A 21,570-nucleotide genomic window follows, 5' to 3' on the forward strand; every position below is an offset into this window, starting at 1 on the left:
GCCTGTTTTTTTTTGCACGTTAACGCTAGAAGCTTATTACCTAAAACGGATCAATTGAAAGTGTGGGTTCACAGCTCCAATCCAGACGTGTTGGTCATTACTGAGACATGGTTAAGGAAGAGTGTTTTGAATACTGATGTTAACCTTTCGGGTTATAAACTTTTTCGGCAAGACAGATCTTCCAAAGGTGGTGGAGTGGCAATCTTTACCAAGGATCACCTTCAGTGCTTGGTTGTCTCCGCCATGTCTGTCCCCAAACAATTTGATTTGCTGGTGTTAATAAGCATTACACTTTCAAATAGCTCTTTGTTGACTGTTGCTGGGTACTATCATCCTCCATCAGCACCGGCCTATACCCTACCTGCCTTAAGCTCCCTCCTGGCCCCTTACACTAAGTCTGAATTTGTCCTGCTAGGTGATCTAAACTGGGACATGCTTAAACCACCTGACCAGGTCCTATAGCAATGGGACTCCCTAAATCTTTCTCAGATTAGCACCAATCCCACAAGGTAGGACTCCAAACACCCAGAAAAGGCTACTCTCCTCGATGTTATCCTCACAAATAATTGTGATAGGTATCAGTCTGGTGTTTTCTGTAATGACCTTAGTGATCACTGTTTTCCAGCCTGTGTTCGAAATGGCTGCTCAGTGAAACGACCTGTACTGATTTGTCATAGACTATTGCTAAAAAACTTTCATGAGCAAGCCTTCCTTCATGAACTGGCCTCTGTAAAATGGTATAGAATCAGCTTGATCCCCTCTGTTGAAGACAAACAGGCCCCCATAAAGAAAATTTGAATTATAAACAGGTTCAGCCCCTGGTTCAACCGTGATCTTGCAGAGTTACTCCACCTCAAGAATTGCATTTGGCGAAAGGCTCGGCACGCGCATACTCAGGCTGACTGGCTATCGTTCAGGCAAATGAGAAATAAGTGCACTCAGTCTATCTGGTAGGCCAAATTTAGTAACTTTAAGGAGCAGTTCTCTCTCTTTGGGTCTAATCCCAAGAAGTTCTGGAAAATTATTAAAGACCTGGAGAATAATCCCTCCTCCTCACAGCTGCCCATGTCCCTTAATGTTGATGATGTGGTTGTTACTGACAAGAAGCACATGGCTCAGCTCTTTAATCACCACTTCATTAAGTCAGGATTCCTATTTGACTCAGCCATGCCTCCCATCTCCCACCCCTTCTAATGCAACTATCCCTGGTGCTTCTCCCTCTTTTTCCTCTGCCCCGCTACAACGTTTCTCCATGCAGGCAGTCACTGAGTTCGAGGTGCTAAAGGAGCTCCTTAAACTTGACCCCAAAAAACTATCTGGGTCAGATGGTTTAGACCCTTTCTTCTTTAAGTTTGCTGCCCCATAATCGCCAAGCCTATCTCCAACCTTTTAACCTGTCTCTCCTTTCTGGGAGGTTCCCATTGCTTGGAAGGCAGCCATAGTTCGTTCTTTATTTAAAGAGGAGATCAAGATGATCCTAACTGTTATAGGCCTATTTCTGTTTTGCCCTGTTTATCAAAAGTGTTGGAAGAACGTGTCAATAATCAACTGACTGGCTTTCTTGATGCCATTCTTGTGGGCCAGCTAAGGAGTATTGGTGTCTCTAAGGGGTCTTTGGTCTGGTTTGCTAACTACCTCTCTCAAAGAGTTCAGTGTATAAAGTCATACAATCTGCTGTCTCAGCCACTGCCTGTCACCGAGGGAGTACCCCAAGGCTCAATCCTAGGCCCCACGCTCTTCTCAATTTACATCAACAGTATAGCTCAGGTAGTAGGAAGCTCTCTCATCCATTTGTATGCAGATGATACAGTCTTATACTCAGCTGGCCCCTCCCCGGATTTTGTGTTAAATGCTCTACAACAAAGCTTTCTTAGTGTCCAACAAGCTTTCTCTGCCATTAACCTTGTTCTGAACACCTCCAAAACAAAGGTAATGTTGTTTGGTAAGAAGAATGCCCCTCTTCCAACAGGTGTTTTTACTCCCTCTGAGGGTTTAGAGCTTGAGGTAGTCACCTCATACAAGTACTTGGGAGTATGGCTAGATGGTGCACTGTCCTTCTCTCAGTAAATATCAAAGCTGCAGGCTAAAGTTAAATCTAGACTTGGTTTCCTCTATCATAATCGCTCCTTTTTCACCCCAGCTTCCAAACTAACCCTGATTCAGATGACCATTTTACCTATGCTGGATTACGGAGGCATAATTTATAGATCGGCAGGTAAGGGTGCTCTCAAGCGGCTAGATGTTCTTTACCATTCGGTCATCAGATTTGCCAACAATGCTCCTTATAGGACACATCACTGCACTCTATACTCCTCTGTAAACTGGTCATCTCTGTATACCCGTCACAAGACCCATTGGTTGATGCTTATTTATAAAACCCTCTACTGCAGCCGTCATCCTGCACATACAACACCCGTTCTGCCAGTCACATTCTTTTAAAGGTCCCCAAAGCACACACATCTCTGAGTTGCTCCTCTTTTCAGTTCTCTGCAGCTAGCGACTGGAATGAGCTGCAACAAACACTCCAACTGGACAGTTTTATCTCAATCTCTTCATTCAAAGACTCAATCATGGACACTCTTTCTGACAGTTGTGGCTGCTTTGTATGATGTATTGTTGTCTCTACCTTCTTGCCCTTTGTGCTGTTGTCTGTGCCCAATAATGTTTTTACACTGTTTTGTGCTGCTACCATGTTATGTTGCTACCATGCTGTGTTGTCATGTGTTGCTGCCTTGCTATGTTGTTGTCTTTAGGTCTCTCTTTATGTCGTGTTGGTTTGTGTCTCTTGTTGTGATATGTGTTTTGTCCCAGGCCCCCGTCATTGTAAATAATAATTTGTTCTTAACTGACATGCCTAGTTAAATCAAGGCTAAATTTAAAAAAAAATATATATAATATTGAGGTTGGTCTCCCACCACTGGCGTTACAGCTATCTCTTTGTAAACACAGAGCTGAGGGTACTCAATCACAAAAACCTGGCCAATAAGCCTGCCGCTGTTAGTCCACAGCTTCTCCTTTCTCCGCCTCCCTTCCCTCCCTTCCCCTCATCAAAGTCACACAGGCTTTGAAAAGACAGATGTTTGTTTCCATCAGCAGAATTAATGAGAACATCAATTGCTCCCCCCAACAGACTGACTTCACCAGGCCAGCTCCTACTCTGCCTGGCCTGGAAAAGGGAAGTAAATATTAGGACATACTATTTAGAAGGGGCAGGAAACATTCAGGCCATGATCGGGCATGAGAAGGGCAGATAACGTTCAGGGCAGGGTGGAGACAAGAGGCTGGATGGGGGGGGTCAGGGAAGGCAAGCAGAATCCAGACCTCTTGCGTCTCAGGATGATTAGACACTGATGGGGGGTTATGGGCATGACCGTTTGGGGGGAAATATTTTCTTGTTGTAATGAGAGGTCGATCCAAAATGAGGGAAATATTTGCTTATTGTAATGAGAGGTCGAGCCCAAAATGGCCTCCATGCCTCCCTGGGGGCACTGAGTAGCTGGGTATTATAGGAGCATAGAACAGAGAGGGTTGGTAAAGTCTAATCAGCCAAGGACTGGGGATGGAAACAAAGAGACACACTCAGAAGGAAGACCCTGATTTCATCTCACCATCTCCCCTTAAGCACTCTGGCCTGTACCATCCCCTCCCCCGTCTCTCTTCAGTATCCTCTGTTCCACCCCCACCACTACACAGTAACCCCCCCCCCCCTGCCTCAGCAAACACAGACCCTCTCTAGAATAACATAGAGGGCCAAATTAAGATGGTGCACCGCGTTCGTCATCTAGGCCTGTTATCCTCCGAAATAAAGACAAATACTCCTGCATTACATATCATGTTGCACATTATACATACCCAACCTTACAGGAAAAAACACATGAATTGCACATGTGAACCGGTGTGAAGTCTTCCAAAAACAAATGTTTTCAAGTGAACACGTGATCTTATGTGAAGTTGATGTGTTTTCCAAATGTGAACTCGTTGTTTTTCTTTATGGGCATTCTCACCAGAGGAAAAAATGCATTTTTGTTACATTGGCCGCTTCATTGCAGTGTTCAGACTCAGAAAACAGAGGGGGTTGCTGTGCGATCATAGGCACCTCTCTTTTAGGGCAGCTTAAAGGATCTGCCTTCAGTAGACAAGGAGCCAGTGTTTGGTTGGACGCTAACAAGATTTTAATCTTGGGACATTTTGAGGGCAGCGAGCAAAGTAATGAGAGTGTGTCTGCTAGCTGCTTGGTGTGCATCTAGCTTCACCACTTTATTTGGGTTTCATTTCCAAACACTTTCAATATGGCCCAGTAAATCAGTCACATCAGACACAGGTATGTTATAGTGGCCTGTGAATTTCCACTAGGATGTAGGCTGAGTAAACGGATCCTAGATCTGTGCCTAAGGGCCACTTCATTCTACCACAAACTTCAGAGTCATAGAAAATGGATGATTTCAGCACCTTCACGAGACATATACTAAATAAAATATAAACGCAACATGCAACCATTTCAAAGATTTTACTGAGTTACAGTTCATATAAGGAAATCATTCATTAGGCCCTAGTCTATGGATTTCACATGACAGAGCAAGGGTGTAGCCATGGGTGGGTCTGGGAGGGCATAGGCCCACCCACTGGGGAGTGAGGTTCAGCCAATCAGAATAAGTTTTTCCCCACAAAAGGGCTTTATTACAGATATGAATACTCCTCAGTACCCCCCTCCCCCCTCAGACATTCCTGCAGGTGAAGAAGCCAGATGTGGACGTCCTGGGCTGAAGTGGTTACATGTGGTCTGCGGTTGTGAGGCCGGTTGGACATACAGGCAAATTCTCTAGAACGACGTTGAAGGCGGCTTATGGTAGAGAAATGAACATTCACTCTGGAAACAGCTCTGGTAGACGTTCCTGCAGTCAGAAATGCCAATTGCATGCTCCCTCAAAACTTGAGACATCTGTGGCATTGTGTTGTGTGACAAAAATGCACATTTTAGGGGGCTTTTATTGTCCCCCAGCACAAGGTGCACCTGTGTAATGATCATGCTGTTTAATCAGCTTTTTGATATGCCACACCTGTCAGGTGGATGGATTATCTTGGCAAAGGAGAAATGCTCAATAACAGACATGTAAACAAATTTGTCCACAAAACTTGATAGAAATAACCTTTTTATGCGTATGGAACATTTCTGGGACCTTTTATTTCAGCTCATGAAACATGGGACAAACACTTTACATGTTGTTTATATTTTTGTTCAGTGTACTACAATTTTCTATCGTGGATTATAAGATGATTGATGTTCATATTTGGTTACCAAATCATAAAGATCTATACTGAGAGATTTGTATTTTTAGTGTGGAAAAAAATAGGAATTGCCACATATTCCCAGTTCATGTCTCTAATCAGACAATTCACAAGATCCTCAGTAGAAATCACTACTGCAAACGCTCATAATCACACATAATGGCTTCACAGACTGCAATTTCTACTCAATCTTCACTAAATAGATGGCATTACCTCATCCACTGAAATAAACATGGAAGCAATTAAAGTAGCGGGGAATCTGGCTACTCAAACTTACCCATACATTGGATGGGAAGATATATTTAAATAAATGTGTGTGTGTGTTTATATATTTAATTTCCCCCTAATCACTTAAAATCCTTTATTTGTATTACTCTACAAAAGATGATGAAAACAGAGCACAGGTTGAAAGATTTGGAGGGCAGGTTGATTAAATTACTGTGATGCACTTGATTTGCAGTTAGGAGGGGGGACGTCTTAATTCTATACCTCAGCCATTCATTTGGGAACCAGAGAAAGTGGCCAGATATATCCTGATCGAAGAGGAATGCGACTGACTGGGTCATATAGTGAGCTCATGAAGGTAACCCACTTTAAGTCATATATAGTCTTCTAAAAGGTTGTTAGAACTGGAAAGCACCCTTATTGTTCAGCAGTGTAAAGGATTCGTACCAAGGCAGTGGCAGTTAGAGTATGGTTTCTTACCTATCCAATTAGCTACTCCAGACAGTAAAATTCCTATCATGCAATATGAAAGTATTAGCCTGACGAACATAACAACGTATGAACATCGAAACGAGTAAGGGAAAAATTTTACGTCTGTGTTTCAGCCCAAGAATTCCTGAGAGCAGTAGGCTTGTGCCAGTCTTAACATTAAAGACCCCTTCTGTATATCTGTATATCACATTATAATAACATCAGGATAAATACATCACACATGGTGCTGAAATGACAGTGTTGTGTTGGAAGAATGAGATTTTGTTCTTAATAAACGGCTCAGGTTTCTTAGCTATCACTCTAACATGCTCACGTTACTGAAATAGCATAACAACAATGCTTAGCCAAACTACGTGGAACCCTTCAGGATGACAATACGGTGAGTCATAAGACACACAGCAAACTCACAGGGTCTATATAACTGTGTGTGTGGTTGGGTATGTGTGTATGTGTATGTGTATGTGTGTGTGTGTGTGTGTGTGTGCGTGTGTGCCTGCGTGTGTGTGTTTATGTGTTTATGTGTGCGTGTCCTCAATCCTGCTCAGTAATGTCAATTAGTTAGCCATTTTCCCACTGGGTTTATTGACTCCTCAGGGTGCAGACTTCTCTGTAGGCCCTCTGTTCAGATCCACTGTGATTACACGGCTCGCTGTTAACCTTTCCCAAAGCACTTAGCTCTCTGTGCCTCTTTCGTCCTCGCTCCCTCTCTTTTCGTCTTGCTGTCTTTACTTTCTCTTCACTCTGTTTTGGTAATACACCATTGACTCACGCCTTTAAAAAGACACGGATGTTCTCAATGCATGGAGATTTATGTTCACTTTTTAAGTTTAATCGTAACAGTGTCAAAAAGCAGTATCATACAACGAGGCAATACATGGTTGTCAGCTTAAGTTAGTTTTGTGTAATGAGAATCTGTTTCCATTATAGAAACACCCTTACTGAAAAATCACATGAATTATACGTGAACACGTGAAGTGTTCCAAAAACACATGCTTTCATGTGATTTAAGTGATCTTACAGAGCATTCGGAAGGTATTCAGACCCCTTCCCTTTTTTCACATTTTATTCTAAAATGGATGAAATAAATGTTTTTTTGTTAGGGTATTTAGAGGTTAATGCAATTGGAACAAGTATCTAAAGACATCAATTAACATGAATGGTGTCCTTTTATCTAAATCACATGGCATGTTTCGTAACTCCTTCTTTTAGTGCTGAGACACTGTCAATAATGACTGCTCTCTATGTCAAGAATCTTGATCTTCAATATTATGAGAGCATCTGTATTGTGTCTATGATGATCGTTGACTGACTTGATTTTTGGGGGGAAAGCACCATAGAAATAGAATAATCTGTAATTCTATCTCTCTGGAAAGTACCCATTATATCTACATATTTCTCCACTAAACCGACCTCCATAACCTTCCTTCACCAGTTCCCCTGATCCCCCATCTCACCCATCTTACCAGTTAGTCTTTATCTGGGATGTTCCTGTGCTATCTCCCAGGGAAGATGCCTCAGGACACATTGCCCTGGAGCACCAGCCAGCTGCCTGATCTCAGAAAACAACAAAAGCAGCATTTAACAGCACATACTGCCGTGCCCTATTTACAAAGGGCTGGAGGGTGGGTGGTGAGTGGCTCACAAAAGTCCATTTACAGTATGGGTCAGTACATCTCAAAGCCTTTACTACTCCAGTCAAATTCTTTGTCTCCTTCGTTCACAGCAAGTATCTAGACCATAGGGTACACAAAGGTGACGGTCATTATTATGGTCTTGGCTGACATCAACCCCTAGAGATTTTCACTGCTGCCCATTAAACTCTCCTTTCCCCTGTCGATTATAGGCCAATTCACGCAGAGCCAGGGTCATACCAACTCTACTACCATCGCTCTGGCTAAACATATATCTCTGGAAAATACATAGAAACGTTAACTTTAGCGACAATTAGTTTGTGTTGATTTTTAATGTCTTGGGACTATGGGTGTTCTAAAGCTGCTGTGGTGGTGAAAGACTGAGCAACAAAACTGCCTGGCCATTCTGTTCACATAAGCTCACAGCTCCTCGTCCGCTTCTCTCTGGACTTTGTGTAGAAAGAAAGAGAACAGACAGAATGTGTAACAAGTTTATTTTCTTTTAGCCACTAGTGGTCCTCTCTAAAATGGATACCCACATGAAAAAATACTACAGTTTACTAGAGAATACTATAGTACTTACTAATAGTATTCTACAGTAAACTACACAGTATCCCTCGATATGTGTAGTACTTACTATAGAATTTTGTAGTATAATTTAGAATACCATAGTAAATACTACAGTATACTACAGTCCGTAAAAACACTAGAGTGTGCTTAAACACTACCGGTTGTCACGGTCTTCCTCCTCTTCATCTGAAGAGGAGAGGCGAGAAGGATCAGAGGACCAAAATGCGGTGTGGTATGTGTTCATAGTGAATTTTAATAAAGAGAACACTGAAACACTATACAAAAGAGTAACAAAAACTATAAACCAATGACGACCATGAAGCTACAAATGAGACCTGTGCTGACACAAGCCACTAACATAGACAATCACCCAAAAACAAACAGTGCAACCCAGGCTACCTAAGTATGATTCTCAATCAGAGACAACTAATGACACCTGCCTCTGATTGAGAACCATACTAGGCCGAAACATAGAAATCCCAAATCATAGAAAATCAAACATAGACTGCCCACCCAACTCACGCCCTGACCATACTAAATAAATACAAAAGAAAGGAAATAAAGGTCAGAACGTGACACCGTTTAACTATAGTAATAAACTATAGTATTTATTCATGTGGGTAGAATCAACCACACTTTCATGGATTATCTGAATTGTTTCACGGAGTGAAAGTATTTGTCAAGTCTTCTTAATTTCTGTTATTCTGTGAGATATTTCAACCATATTGTCCAATTAAACGTAGTAAGGTCAGATAGGGCTTCCTGAGTAGAGCATTGGTCTAAGGCACTGCATCGGGGTGATAGCTGTGCCACTAGAGATTCTGGGTCCAGGCACTGTCGCAGCTGGCCGTGACCAGGAGACCCATGATGTGGCGCACAATTGGCCCAGCGTCATCCAGGTTAGGGGAGGGTTTGGCTGGCAGGGATGGCCTTGTCCCATCTCGCACTAGCGACTCCTATGGCGGGGCGGGCGCAGTGCACGCTGACACATTCGCCAGGTGTATGGTGTTTCCTCCGACACATTGATGCGGATGGCTTCCGGGTTAAGTGGGCATTGTGTCAAGAAGCAGAGCGGCTTGGCTGGGTTGTGTTTCGTGGGACGCACGGCTCTCGGTCTTCACCTCTCCCGAGTCCATACGGTAGTTGCAGCGATGAGACAAGACTGTAACTACCAATTGGATACCACGCAATATGTTTAACATTAAACAACCTCGTGAACAACGCGGTATAAGCAAACCAGTCTGGCGCGTCAACAATTAACACGTAACACAAACAATTTCATACAAAGACATGCGGGGGAAAGAGGAATAAATACATGCAGTGTGATTGGGGAATGAAACCCAGGTGTGCAGGGAACAAGTGGAACACAAATGGATCAATGAAAAAAGGGAGCGGCGATGGCTAGAAAACCGGTGATGCCGACCGCCGATCGTCGCCTGAACAAGGAGAGGAGCCAGCTTCAGCGGAAGTCATGACAGTACCCCCCCCCTTGACGCGCGGCTCCACCGGCCTCGGGGATGACCCGGGGGCGAGGCGCAGGGTGATCCGGCCGGCGATGGTGGAACTCCCGCAGCAGTTCAGGGTCCAACACATCCGCCACCGTAACCCAGCACCTGAACCAATCGTCCACCGCAGGAGCCTCGGTCTGACTCTGATACCACGGTGCCAGAACCTGGCTGGTACCCCAATACACACTGAAAGGGGGAGAGGTTAGTGGTGGAGTGGTGGAGCAAATTCTGTGCCATCTCTGCCCAGGGCACGAACGGCGCCCACTCCCCCAGCCAGTCCTGGCAATAGGAACGCAGAAACCTGCCCACATCCTGGTTCACTCTCTCCACCTGCCCATTACTCTCGGGGTGAAAAATTTGAAGTAAGGCTGATTGAGACCCCCAGAAGTTCCATGAACGCCCTCAAGACTCTCGAAGTGAACTGGGAACCTCGATCAGACACTACATCCTCAGGCACCCCGTAGTGCCGGAAGATGTGTGTGAACAGGGCCTCTGCAGTTTGTAGGGCCGTAGGGAGACCGGGCAGAGGGAGGAGACGGCAGAACTTAGAGAAACGATCCACAACGACCAGGATTGTGGTGTTTCCCTGTGAGGGAGGAAGATCCGTCATTAGATCCACCGACAGGTGTGACCAAGGTCATTGTGGACCTGGTGAGGGATGTAGCTTACCTCTGGGCAGGTGTCTAGGAGCCTTACACTGGGCGCACACCGAGCAGGAGGAAACATAAACCCTCACGTCCTTTGCCAATGTGGGCCACCAGCACTTCCCAGTCAGACAGCACACCGTCTGACCGATCCCCGGATGACCAGAGGAGGGTGACGTGTGGGCCCAATAGATCAACTGGTCACGGACAACAGATGGAACGTACTGACGCCCGAAGGGGACACTGGAGAGGAGCGGGCTCTGTACGCAACGCCTGCTCAATGTCCGCGTCCAGCTCCCACAAGACCGGCGCAACCAGGCAGGAGGCCGGGAGAAACGGAGTCTGATCTATGGGCCGCTCCTCTGTGTCATACAGCCGGGACAGTGCGTCTGCCTTCATATTCTGGGAACCTGGCCTGTAGGACAGGGTAAACACAGAGCGGGTAAAGAACATGGCCTACCTTGCCTGATGAGGATTCAGTCTCCTCGCTGCCTGGATGTACTCCAGGTTGCGGTGGTCAGTCCAGATGAGGAAAGGGTGTTTAGCCCCTTCAAGCCAATGTCTCCACGCCTTCACAGATTTAACCACAGCCAACAGTTCACGGTCCCCCAAATCAAAGTTCCGCTCCTTCTTCGAGAAGAAAGCACAGGGGCGGAGCTTCGGGTGGCATGCCCGAGCGCTGAGAGACACGGCTCCTGTCCCAGCCTCGGACGCGTCCACCTCCACTATGAACGCCAAAGTGGGATCCGGATGGGCCAGCACGGGAACCGAGGTTAACAGAGCCCTTAGGTGCCCAAAAGCCCTGTCCGCCTCAACCGACCACTACAGACGTACAGGACCCCCCTTCAGCAGTGAGGTAATGGGAGCAGCCACCTAGCCAAAACCTCTGATAAATCTCCGGTAGTAATTGGCAAACCTTAAAAAACGCTGCACCTCCTTTACCGTGGTGGGAGTCGGCCAATTACGCACGTCACTCTCCATCTCCACCACTGATGTGGAAATGCGATACCCTAGGAAGGAGACGGCATGCTGAAAGAACAGGCATTTCTCAGCCTTGACGTACAGGTCATGCTCCAACAGTCGTCCAAGTACCCTGCTCACCAAGGACACATGCTCGACGCGTGTAGCGGAGTATATCAGAATGTCATCGATATACACCACTACACACTGCCCGTGCAGGTCCCTGAAAAGGATTGGAAGACTGATGGAGTATTCATCAACCCGTACGTCATGACGAGGTACTCATAATGCCCTGGGGTGGTACTAAATGCCGTCTTCCACTCGTCTCCCTCCCGGATACGCACCAGGTTGTACGCACTCCTGAAATCCAGTTTAGTGAAGAAGCGCGCCCCGTGCATTGATTCAATCACCGTGGCGATAAGAGGTAGCGGGTAACTGTACCTCACCATGATTTGATTGAGACCTCGATAGTCAATGCACGGGTGCAGACCTCCATCCTTCTTCACAAAAAAGAAACTCGAGGAGGCGGGTGAAGTGGAGGACCAAATGTACCCCTGACATATGTCTCCATAACAACCGTCTCTGCTTGCGACAGGGTATACACGTGACTCCTGGGAAGTGCAGCATCTACCAGCAGATTTATTGCACAATCCCCCCGTCGATGGGGTGGGAATTGAGTTGCCTTCTTTTTACAGAAGGCGAGAGCCAAATCGGCATATTCTGGGGGATGCGCACGGTGGAGACCTGGTCTGGACTTTCCACAGTGGTAGCACCAACGGAAACCCCTACACACCTCCCTGAACACTCTCGCGACCACCCCGTGAGAGCCATCTGTTGCCATGAAATGCTGGGGTATGACGAGCTAACCAGGGAAGGTCTAGTACCACAGGAAACGCAGGAGACTCAATGAGAAAGATATTGATTCTCTCCTCGTGACCCCCCTGCGTCACCATGGCCAGGGAGATGGTGCCTTCCCTGATTAGCCTGGACCCTAATGGTCAACTATCCAGAACGTGTACCGGGAAAGGTCTAACCACAGGAATAATGGGGATCCCTAAACTAAGGGCAAGCTCTCTGTCAATAAATTCCAAGCCGCGCCTGAATCAATGAGTGCCTTATGCTGGGAATGCGGGAAAAACAAACAGGTACAAACAGTTGGACAACAGAGGACTGGATGAGAGTGGTGCAGACTCACCTGGGGTGACGCCGGAGTGCCCTGCCTGCTGACTCAACTCCCAGAGGTTCCAACCCGGCACCGACAGGCAGTGTGCCCTCTAAGGCCACAGATGGTGCATGTGAAGGCCCCTCCTCCAGCATGCCTACCCCGCAGCCCTTCCCAGCTCCATGGGCACCGGAGCGGGGGTGCTGGAAGATGGAACCGACAAAGCCCTCTGCGGACGTCTGCGGGTGACCAGGAGGTTATCCAACCGGATGGACAGATCCACCAGTTGGTCAAAAGTGATGGCATCCCTGCAGACCAACTCCCGTCAGACGTCCTCGTGCAGGCTGCATTGGTAGTGGTTGATAAAGGCCCTGTCGTTCCATCCTTCTCCGGCGGCCAAGGTCTGGAATTCCAGTGCGAACTCCTGGGTGCTCCTTGTCCCCTGCCTCACGTGGAAGAGCCATTCCCCTCCTTGAACTGGTCCAACGCCCCGTCTCCTTCATCCCACACAGCGTTTGCCCACTCCAGAGCACTCCCCGAGAGGCATGAGACGAGTGTCACGCCTTGGTCTTAGTATTTTGTGTTTTCTTTAATTATTCGTTCAGGCCAGGGTGTGACATGGGTTTATTGTATTGTCGTATTGGGGTTTTTGTAGGCATTGGGATTGTGGTTGATTAGGGGTGTGTCTAGTATAGGCTTGGCTGCCTGAGGCGGTTCTCAATCAGAGTCAGGTGATTCTTGTTGTCTATGATGGGGAACCGTATTTAGGTAGCCGGGGTTTCACTTTGTATTTCGTGGGTGATTGTTCCTGTCTCTGTGTAGTGTTCACCAGATAGGCTGTAATAGGTTTTCACGTTCCGTTTGTTGTTTTGTATTTGTATAAGTTATTTCATGTATCGCGATTCATTTATTAAAGACATGAGTAACCACCACGCTGCATTTCGGTCCGACTCTCTTTCGACAAACGAAGAACGCCGTTACAACGAGGGCGGACACCCTCTCACTTCCCGAGGGATCTGGGTGAACGGTGGCCAGGTATAGGTCCATCTGTAATAGGAATCCCTGGCACCGTGCTGCCGTCCCTTCATACTCCCTGGGAAGGGAGAGACGCATTCCACTGAGACTGGATCCAGAAGGGACGGGTAGAGGTAACCCCAGTTGTGCTGGGAGACTTCCTGTCTCTCCCAGCGGTCCATGGTCTGGACAGCGCAATCCATCGTGTCACCGAGATGTTGCAGCATTGCCAAGTGTTCCCGGACGCGCTCCTCGACTCCTCTGACCAGGGAACCTGCTCCTGCTGACTCCATGGGTGGTGTGTGATTCTGTCAGGTGTGTGCGTACTGGTAGCGAATTCAGGTGCAGGAGAGCAGAGAGTTGTGAACAGGCGCACGCTTTATTGAGGCAGGAGAAACCAACAGACGAACCCAACTGCGTCAAAACCTCCAGCCCATAGGCAAAAGTGCAAAATGCACAAAACAGTCACAATAATATATGTTTAACAATAAACAACTTCGTGAACAACACGGTATAAGCAAACCAGTCTGGAGCGTCAACAATGAACCTTTCTAGCGCACGGAAACCCTCGTCAACATTCCGCTGAACAGGCAGTGCGCGAAATTCAAAAATATTTTGGGGAAATATGTAAGTTTCACACACAAGTCCAATACAGCATATGAAAGATAAACATCTTGTTAAAATCGTGTACGATTTCAGCGAAAGCACAACATATGATTATGTTAGGTCATAGCCAAGTCGAAAAAACACAGCCATTTTTCCAGCCAAAGATAGGAGTCACAAAAAGCAGAATTATAGATCAAATGAATCACTAACCTTTGATGATCTTCATCAGATGACACTCATAGGACATCATGTTACACAATACATGTATGTTTTGTTCGATAATGTGCATATTTATATCCAAAAATGTCAGTTTAAATTGGCACCTTACATGCAGAAAATGTTTTGATTCCAAAACATCCTGTGTTTTTGCAGAAATACTCATAATAAACATTGATAAAAGATACAAGTGTTATTCACAGAATTAAAGATAGACTTCTCCTTAATGCAACCGCAGTGTCAGATTTCAAAAAAACTTCACGGAAAAAGCATAATCTGAGAACGGCACTCAAAACCCAAAACAGCCAGAGGAATATCCGCCATTTTGGAGTCAACAAAGTTAGAAACAACACCATAAATATTCACTTACCTTTGATGATCTTCATCAGAAGGCACCCCCAGGAATCCCAGTTCGACAATAAATGACTGATTAGTTCCATAAAGTTCCATGAAGTCCATCATTTATGTCCAAATAGCCACTTGTTGTTAGCGTGTTCAGCCCAGTAATCCATCTTCATGAGGCGTAGGCACTTCATCCAAACAAAAACTCGAAAAGTTTGGTTACAGTCCTTTAGAAACATGTCAAACGATGTATGGAATCAATCTTTAGGATGTTTATTACATAAAACCTCAATAATGTTCCAACAGGAGAATTCCTTTGTCTTCAGAATAGCACTGGAACGATGGGTAACTCTGTCGGGAGTGCGCGTCATGAGACCAAGGCACTCTGCCAGACCACTGACTCAACGAGGTCTCATGAGCCCCTCCTTTATAGTAGAATCCTCATTCAAGTTTCTAAAGACGCTTGACATCTAAGGGAAGCCGTAGGAATTGCAACTTTATCCATATCTCACTGTGTATTCGGTAGGCCAAGCTTTGAAAAACTACAAACCTCAGATGTCCCACTTCCTGGTTGGATTTTTCTCAGGTTTTCGCCTGCCATATGAGTACTGTTATACTCACAGGCATCATTCAAACAGTTTTAGAAACTTCAGAGTGTTTTCTATCCAATACTAATAATAATATGCATATATTAGCATCTGGGACAGAGTAGGAGGCAGTTCACTCTGGGCACGCTTCATCCAAAAGTGAAAATGATGCCCCCTATCCCAAAAAGGTTAACGTGTAACACAAACAATTTCACACAAAGACATGAGGGGGAACGGAGGAATAAATACATGCAGTGTGATTGGGGAATGAAAACCAGGTGTGCAGGGAACAAGACAAAACGAATGGATCAATGAAAAATGGAGCGGCGATGGCTAGAAAAACGATGACGTCGACCACCGGACGCCGCCCGAACAAGGAGAGGAGCCGACTTCGGCGGAAGTCATGACAAATTTGTAGGATTTATATCTGTTCCCTCCATTTAGTACAATATATTACGTTTGGCTACATTAATAGCGGTTGTATAATTTCATACGAATTAGAGGACGTATAGTATCATCCGTCTTAGAGACTCTGCAGATCTTACACAATGCAATGATCCGGAGCGTAACGCAGTATATCTATATTTTTTAAATTCTCACAAAAACGGGCGGCTTCTTATGTAGTCCTGCTTATGCTGCTCACAACACAGTTTTGCTCCATTCAAATACTGTAAGGGGATGGAGAGTTCCTTGCACAGCCGTGTGGGTTGTGTTGTGTGTGTGTAGGCAATGAATCTGTATTTTACCACCAAACTCGCTTGGTTCATTGATCTGATCTTTAGGCTATGCATCATAGAACAGTCTATTTTGCATTGGTAACAAATATCGCCCTTTGAGCGCATTCCTATGCTTAGACATTGCTGATGCCTGACAGCTCTTACAATGCCTGGATAGGTATTTAAGTATCAGCTAACCTAATCATATGTTACAGCTATTAGTCAGTCGATGACACAGTTGATGACATGGCACACAACCAATGGTTGTTGATTCACCATGCCTTAGCTGTGGAACGCACCCTTTCTCAACGAGGCTGTATTTTACCACCAAATTCTGTTGGTTGAAATGGAACCAGAAAAATGTATTTTATTCCTCTTTCTCTTTAGGTCTATTCTATCAATTTAAACTGCTCTAAAAAATAATCACCAGTGTTGCTATAAATCCATGAAAACAAAAGTGATGAAAATGTAAACGCCGTTCCTTGATCTATAGGCTATGCATCAAAGTAGCATATTTTGTGTTGATACCCAAATATAAACCAAACAACTGTTCAGACAATAAACCAAACAACATTGTAGCCTTCTTAGAATCCCCACCAAAGGTATTTTGTTTAGAAATAATAACTACCCTATTTTAGGATATTTTGAAACTGTAAAAAGAGCTGCTAGCCGTGTGGATTTTATCCAGGAGCAAAGATTATGATATTTTATTTTTAGCTGATATGGGAGTGAATACATTCAGGCAGCATATTAAACTGGTATAATGTTGAAGGGTGTGCTTGAAACGATGCACATAACTCTGCAATGTTGGGTTGTATTGGAGAGAGTCTCAGTCTTAAATCATTTTCCACACACAATCTGTGCCTGTATTTAGTTGTCATGCTAGTGAGGGATGAGAATCCACTCTCACATAGGTACGTGGTTGCAAAGGGCATCAGTGTCTTAACAATGCGATTTGCCAAGGCAAGAAACTCTGAGCGCAGCCCAATCCAAAAATCTGTCAGTGGCTTCTGATTAAATTACATTTTCACAGAACTGCTTGTTGCAATTTCGATCAGACTCTCTTGTTCAGATATCGGTAAGTGGACTGGAGGCAGGGCATGAAAGGGATAACGAATCCAATTGTTTGTGTCGTCCGTTTCGGGAAAGTACCTGTGTAATTGCGCACCCAGCTCGCTCAGCTCGCTTGTCCGAAAAGCTTTAGTTCATTTGCACACAAAAAAACATACAATGACGGAAAGACCTGTGTGTTGTCCTTGTTAATGCAGACAGAAAAGAGCTCCAACATGTTAATCATAGCCTCAATTTTGTACCGCACATTGAATATACGTAGTTGCAGAGAGTCCCTGTAAATCTCGATTCAGATAATTCAGGTGAGAAAAAACATCACCTAGATAGGCCAGTCGTGTGAGAAACTCGTCATCAAGCTGTCAGACAAGTGAAAATTATGGTCGGTAAAGAAAACTTTGTGCTCGTCTCTCAATTAAAAAAAAAAGTCAATACTTTACCCCTTGATAACCAGCGCACTTCTGTATGTTATAAAAGTGTTACATGTTTGCTGCCCATATCATTGCATAATGCAGAAAATATGTGAGATTTCAGCGGCCTTGCTGTAACAAAGTTAACCATTTTCACTTTAGTGTCCAAAACGTCTTTCAAGCTGTCAGGCATTCCCTTGGCAGCAAGAGTCTCTCGGTGGATGCTGCAGTGTACCCAAGTGGTGTCAGAAGCAACTGCTTGCACGCTCGTTACCACTCCACTATGTCTCCCTGTCATGGCTACCTGTATCTGACATTGTGTTGTTATTTTGCTGAACACTTTTTATTTTTGGCAGAGAAAAGGCTACTCAGGTGATAAAAAAACCTAGCCCCTTTGGAAAATATAAATGTACTATTTGAAAATGTGAATAATTTATATTTATTTTTTGAATTAATTATTATTTTGTTTATTTTTTCAAATGTGAATCAGATTTTTATTTGGTATACCCCAGTTTGGAATACCTGGTGTACACCATTAGACCATTAGTACATTACAAATATGTCTTGAAGGTGCTCAAAAATACGTATAGTCTACTTCATATGGCTCTAAGGCCAGGCTGTGGAAAATCCTTCATGTTACCATTAGTAAAAGGGCACTGTCTTTAGCTTTGTGTTCAAAGGGTCAAGTGGAGGACTTGTGAAAGGATGGTGTTTACTATTGCACTCCAAGTCAAGAGTCAACATACAGCCATATACTGTCCATTCACATCACACCCACACACACCAACATGGACTCAGGGGTAAATGTAACGTAGTAAACGAAAATCCAGGACATTCAAATTAGTATGATATGTTACGTTGTATTCATTTGCAGACGTCCTTCATCCATTTCGGATGATATGTTCCGAATTACAATTCATATGATATGTTACGAATTACAGTTCGTATGATATGTTACGAATTACAATATGTATGATATGTTAAGAATTGCAATTCTTACAATATGTTATGAATTTGCAATACGTATGATATGTTACGAATTCTAGCTAACTTTAGCTAGGTGGCTAACATGAATGTTAGCTAGGTGGCTAACGTTAGCTAGGCTTAGGGTTAAGGGTTAAAGGTAGGGTTAGGAGTTAGGAGTTAGGAGTTAGGGTTATCGTACATGCTAAGTAGTTGCAAAATAGCTAAAGAGTAGTAAGTAGTTGCAAAGTTGCTAAAATGCTGAAGTTGTCCGAGATGAGGTTCAAACACACGCAACCTTTGTGTTGCTAGACATTCGTGTTATACGCCTACCCACCCAGTCCAACCACCCTCCTTTAGTTTTTGCCCTAAGTAACCCTTCTGTCTTATGTAACCATACCAAACGTAACATATCATACTAATTTGAGTGTCCCGGTTTCCATTTTCTATGTTACATCTAGTCTATGAGACCAGAATGCACACAGTCTTTGAAAGCGTGGCTTTAGTGGACTCACTGTTCACTATTCTACTCTAGCTCTCCACGCGCTCCCTCCTCCAACACCCATTTACCCCCCACACCCATTCCCCATCACGACAGATTGTGTCCATTCTTACTTGCTGGCACTGCTTTTGGAATGCTGACAGATGGAATCTTCAAAGGGCGTCCTGTGATCCTAAGTAGATAGTGTCCATTGTTCACTCCTTCTACACTGTGTTTCTATATACAGTATGTACTGTTCTAACACAGCATGAGAAGAGGGTTATGTATCCATGACACTGGCTTGTCTGGATTACAGGAAACCTTGTGGGTGCGTTCGAGTGGATCGCTTTTGTCAAAATGTTGACCAACGTTGGTCACCGCCTTTCAAAGTGTGTTGCATTGTGGTATAAAAATTGTCCGACTTGCAACAACATGTCAACTGCATGACCTTTACAACAACCACTTGATCAAAGGTCATGATCTTTTGACTGCAGTTGACTGGACATTTAAACCGTTTGCTCCTCACCAACTGCAACTTGAAGTCGGAACCAAAGCATTGTTCGAGACAACCTTCTGTTTTTTTGGAAGCAAAAGGCACTACATGCTCATAAATGGTTGATGTCACCAAATATCATTGGTTGTTATCAATGCAATGTTTACTTTATTCTTACATCCTTAGGATCTAATTACATAGGACTACATACATAAATAAATGAAATATCCTACTGTACCTATCTAGATGTAATGTTGTGTCCCATGTTATAGTCTACAATTTGTCTTGTATGTAATATTGCTGTCACCAAACAAATGCAAGATTGTTGATTGTCTATTAAGTGTGAATAAAATAGAATGCGTATTGTAAGCTACATGTGGGTTATTTTAGGGGATTTCTACACTGGCAATTTTAGAGGCTTAATCTGTGTCTGGGAAATGGACCCTTAATGAGCAGACAAATTACCAGGATGTGTACTCAGAACATGCGCTGACCTGCTGGCAAGTGTCTTCAGTGACATTTTCAACCTCTCTCTGACCCAGTCTGTATGACTTACATGTTTCAAGCAGACCACCATAGTCCCTGTGCTCAAGAACACCAAGGTAACCTGCCTAAAGGGCTATCCCCCCGTAGCACTCACATCTGTAGCCATGAAATGCTTTGAAAGGCTGGTCCACACCATCATCCCAGACACCCTGGACCCACTCCAATTAGCATACCGCCCTAACAAATCTGCAGTGGACTCAGTCTTTATTGCACTCCACACTGCCCTTTCCCACTTGGACAAAAGACACCTACAGTATGTGAAAATGCTCTTTATTGACAATAGCTCAGCGTTCAACACAATAGTGCCCTCCAAGCTCATAACTAAGCTAAGGACCATGGGACTGAACACATCCCCCTGCAACTGGAACCTGGACTTCCTGATGGGACATCCCAAAGGTAGTGAGGGGAGGCAACAACACATTTGCCACACTGACCCTCAACACGGGTGCCCCTCAGGGGTGTATGCTTAGTCCCCTCCTCTACTCCCTGTTCACCCATGACTGTGTGGCAGGGCACAACTCCAACGATGATGAGACAGCCTATAGGGAGGAAGTTAGAGACCAGGTAGTGTTGTGCCAGGACATCAACTTCAGCAAGACAATGGAGCTGATCGTGGACTACAGGAAACAGAAGACCAAGCACTCATCATCGACAGGGCGGTAGTCCACATCACTAAGGATCTATCACGGTCCAAACACACCAACACAGTCGTGGAGAGGGCACGAAAACACATCTCCCCCTCAAGACGCTGAAAAGATTTGGCATGGGTCCTCAGGTCCTCAAAACGTTTTACACCTGCCCCATTGAGAGTACCTTGACTGGGTGCATCACCGCTTGGTATGGCAACCACTTAGCATCTGACCACAAGGCGCTACAGAGAGTATTGCGTACAGCCCAGTTCATCACTGGGGCTGAACTCCCTGCCATCCAGAACATCTATACCAGGCAGTGTCAGAGGAAGGCCCTAAAAATTGTGAAAGACTCCAGCCACCTAGACTATTCTCTCTGCTACCACATGGCAAGCGGTACCGATGCACCAAGTTTGGAACCAACAGGACTCTGAACAGCTACCCCCAAGGCATAAGACTGCTAAATTAACCAAACCCTGAACAGCTTCTACCCCCAAGGCATAAGACTGCTAAATTAACCAAATAGCTACCAGGACTATCTGCATTGACTTTTTTTGCACAAACTATTTTGACTCATCACATTCGCTGCTGCTTCTGTTTACTATCTGTCACTTTATTCCTAGTTATATGTACATATATAACTCAATTACCTCGTATCACTGCATATCGACTCTGTACTGGTACCCCTTGTATAATGCCAAGTTATCGTTACTCATTGTGTATCTACTATTACGTTATTGTTATGTGTTTTATTGTTCTATTATTTCTCTACTTTCTTTGTCTCTGCATTGTTGGGAAGGGCCTGTAAGTAAGCATTTCACTGTTAGACCACACCTGTTGTTTACATTAAATTATACTAGATTTGATTTGAAGTACCCCAGACAACAGTCGTGGGTTCAATACCAAGTGCATTTGAGTGCTTGGCATATTACTTGGCATATTGTTTACCCTGTAACTTATGTGAACTGATGTACATGTAGTGTGTCGTGTGTAGTATAATTATTGTCATGTTTTTTACCCA

The sequence above is a fragment of the Oncorhynchus keta genome, chromosome 11, assembly GCF_023373465.1.
Source record: "Oncorhynchus keta strain PuntledgeMale-10-30-2019 chromosome 11, Oket_V2, whole genome shotgun sequence".
NCBI classification, from domain to species: Eukaryota; Metazoa; Chordata; class Actinopteri; order Salmoniformes; family Salmonidae; genus Oncorhynchus; species Oncorhynchus keta.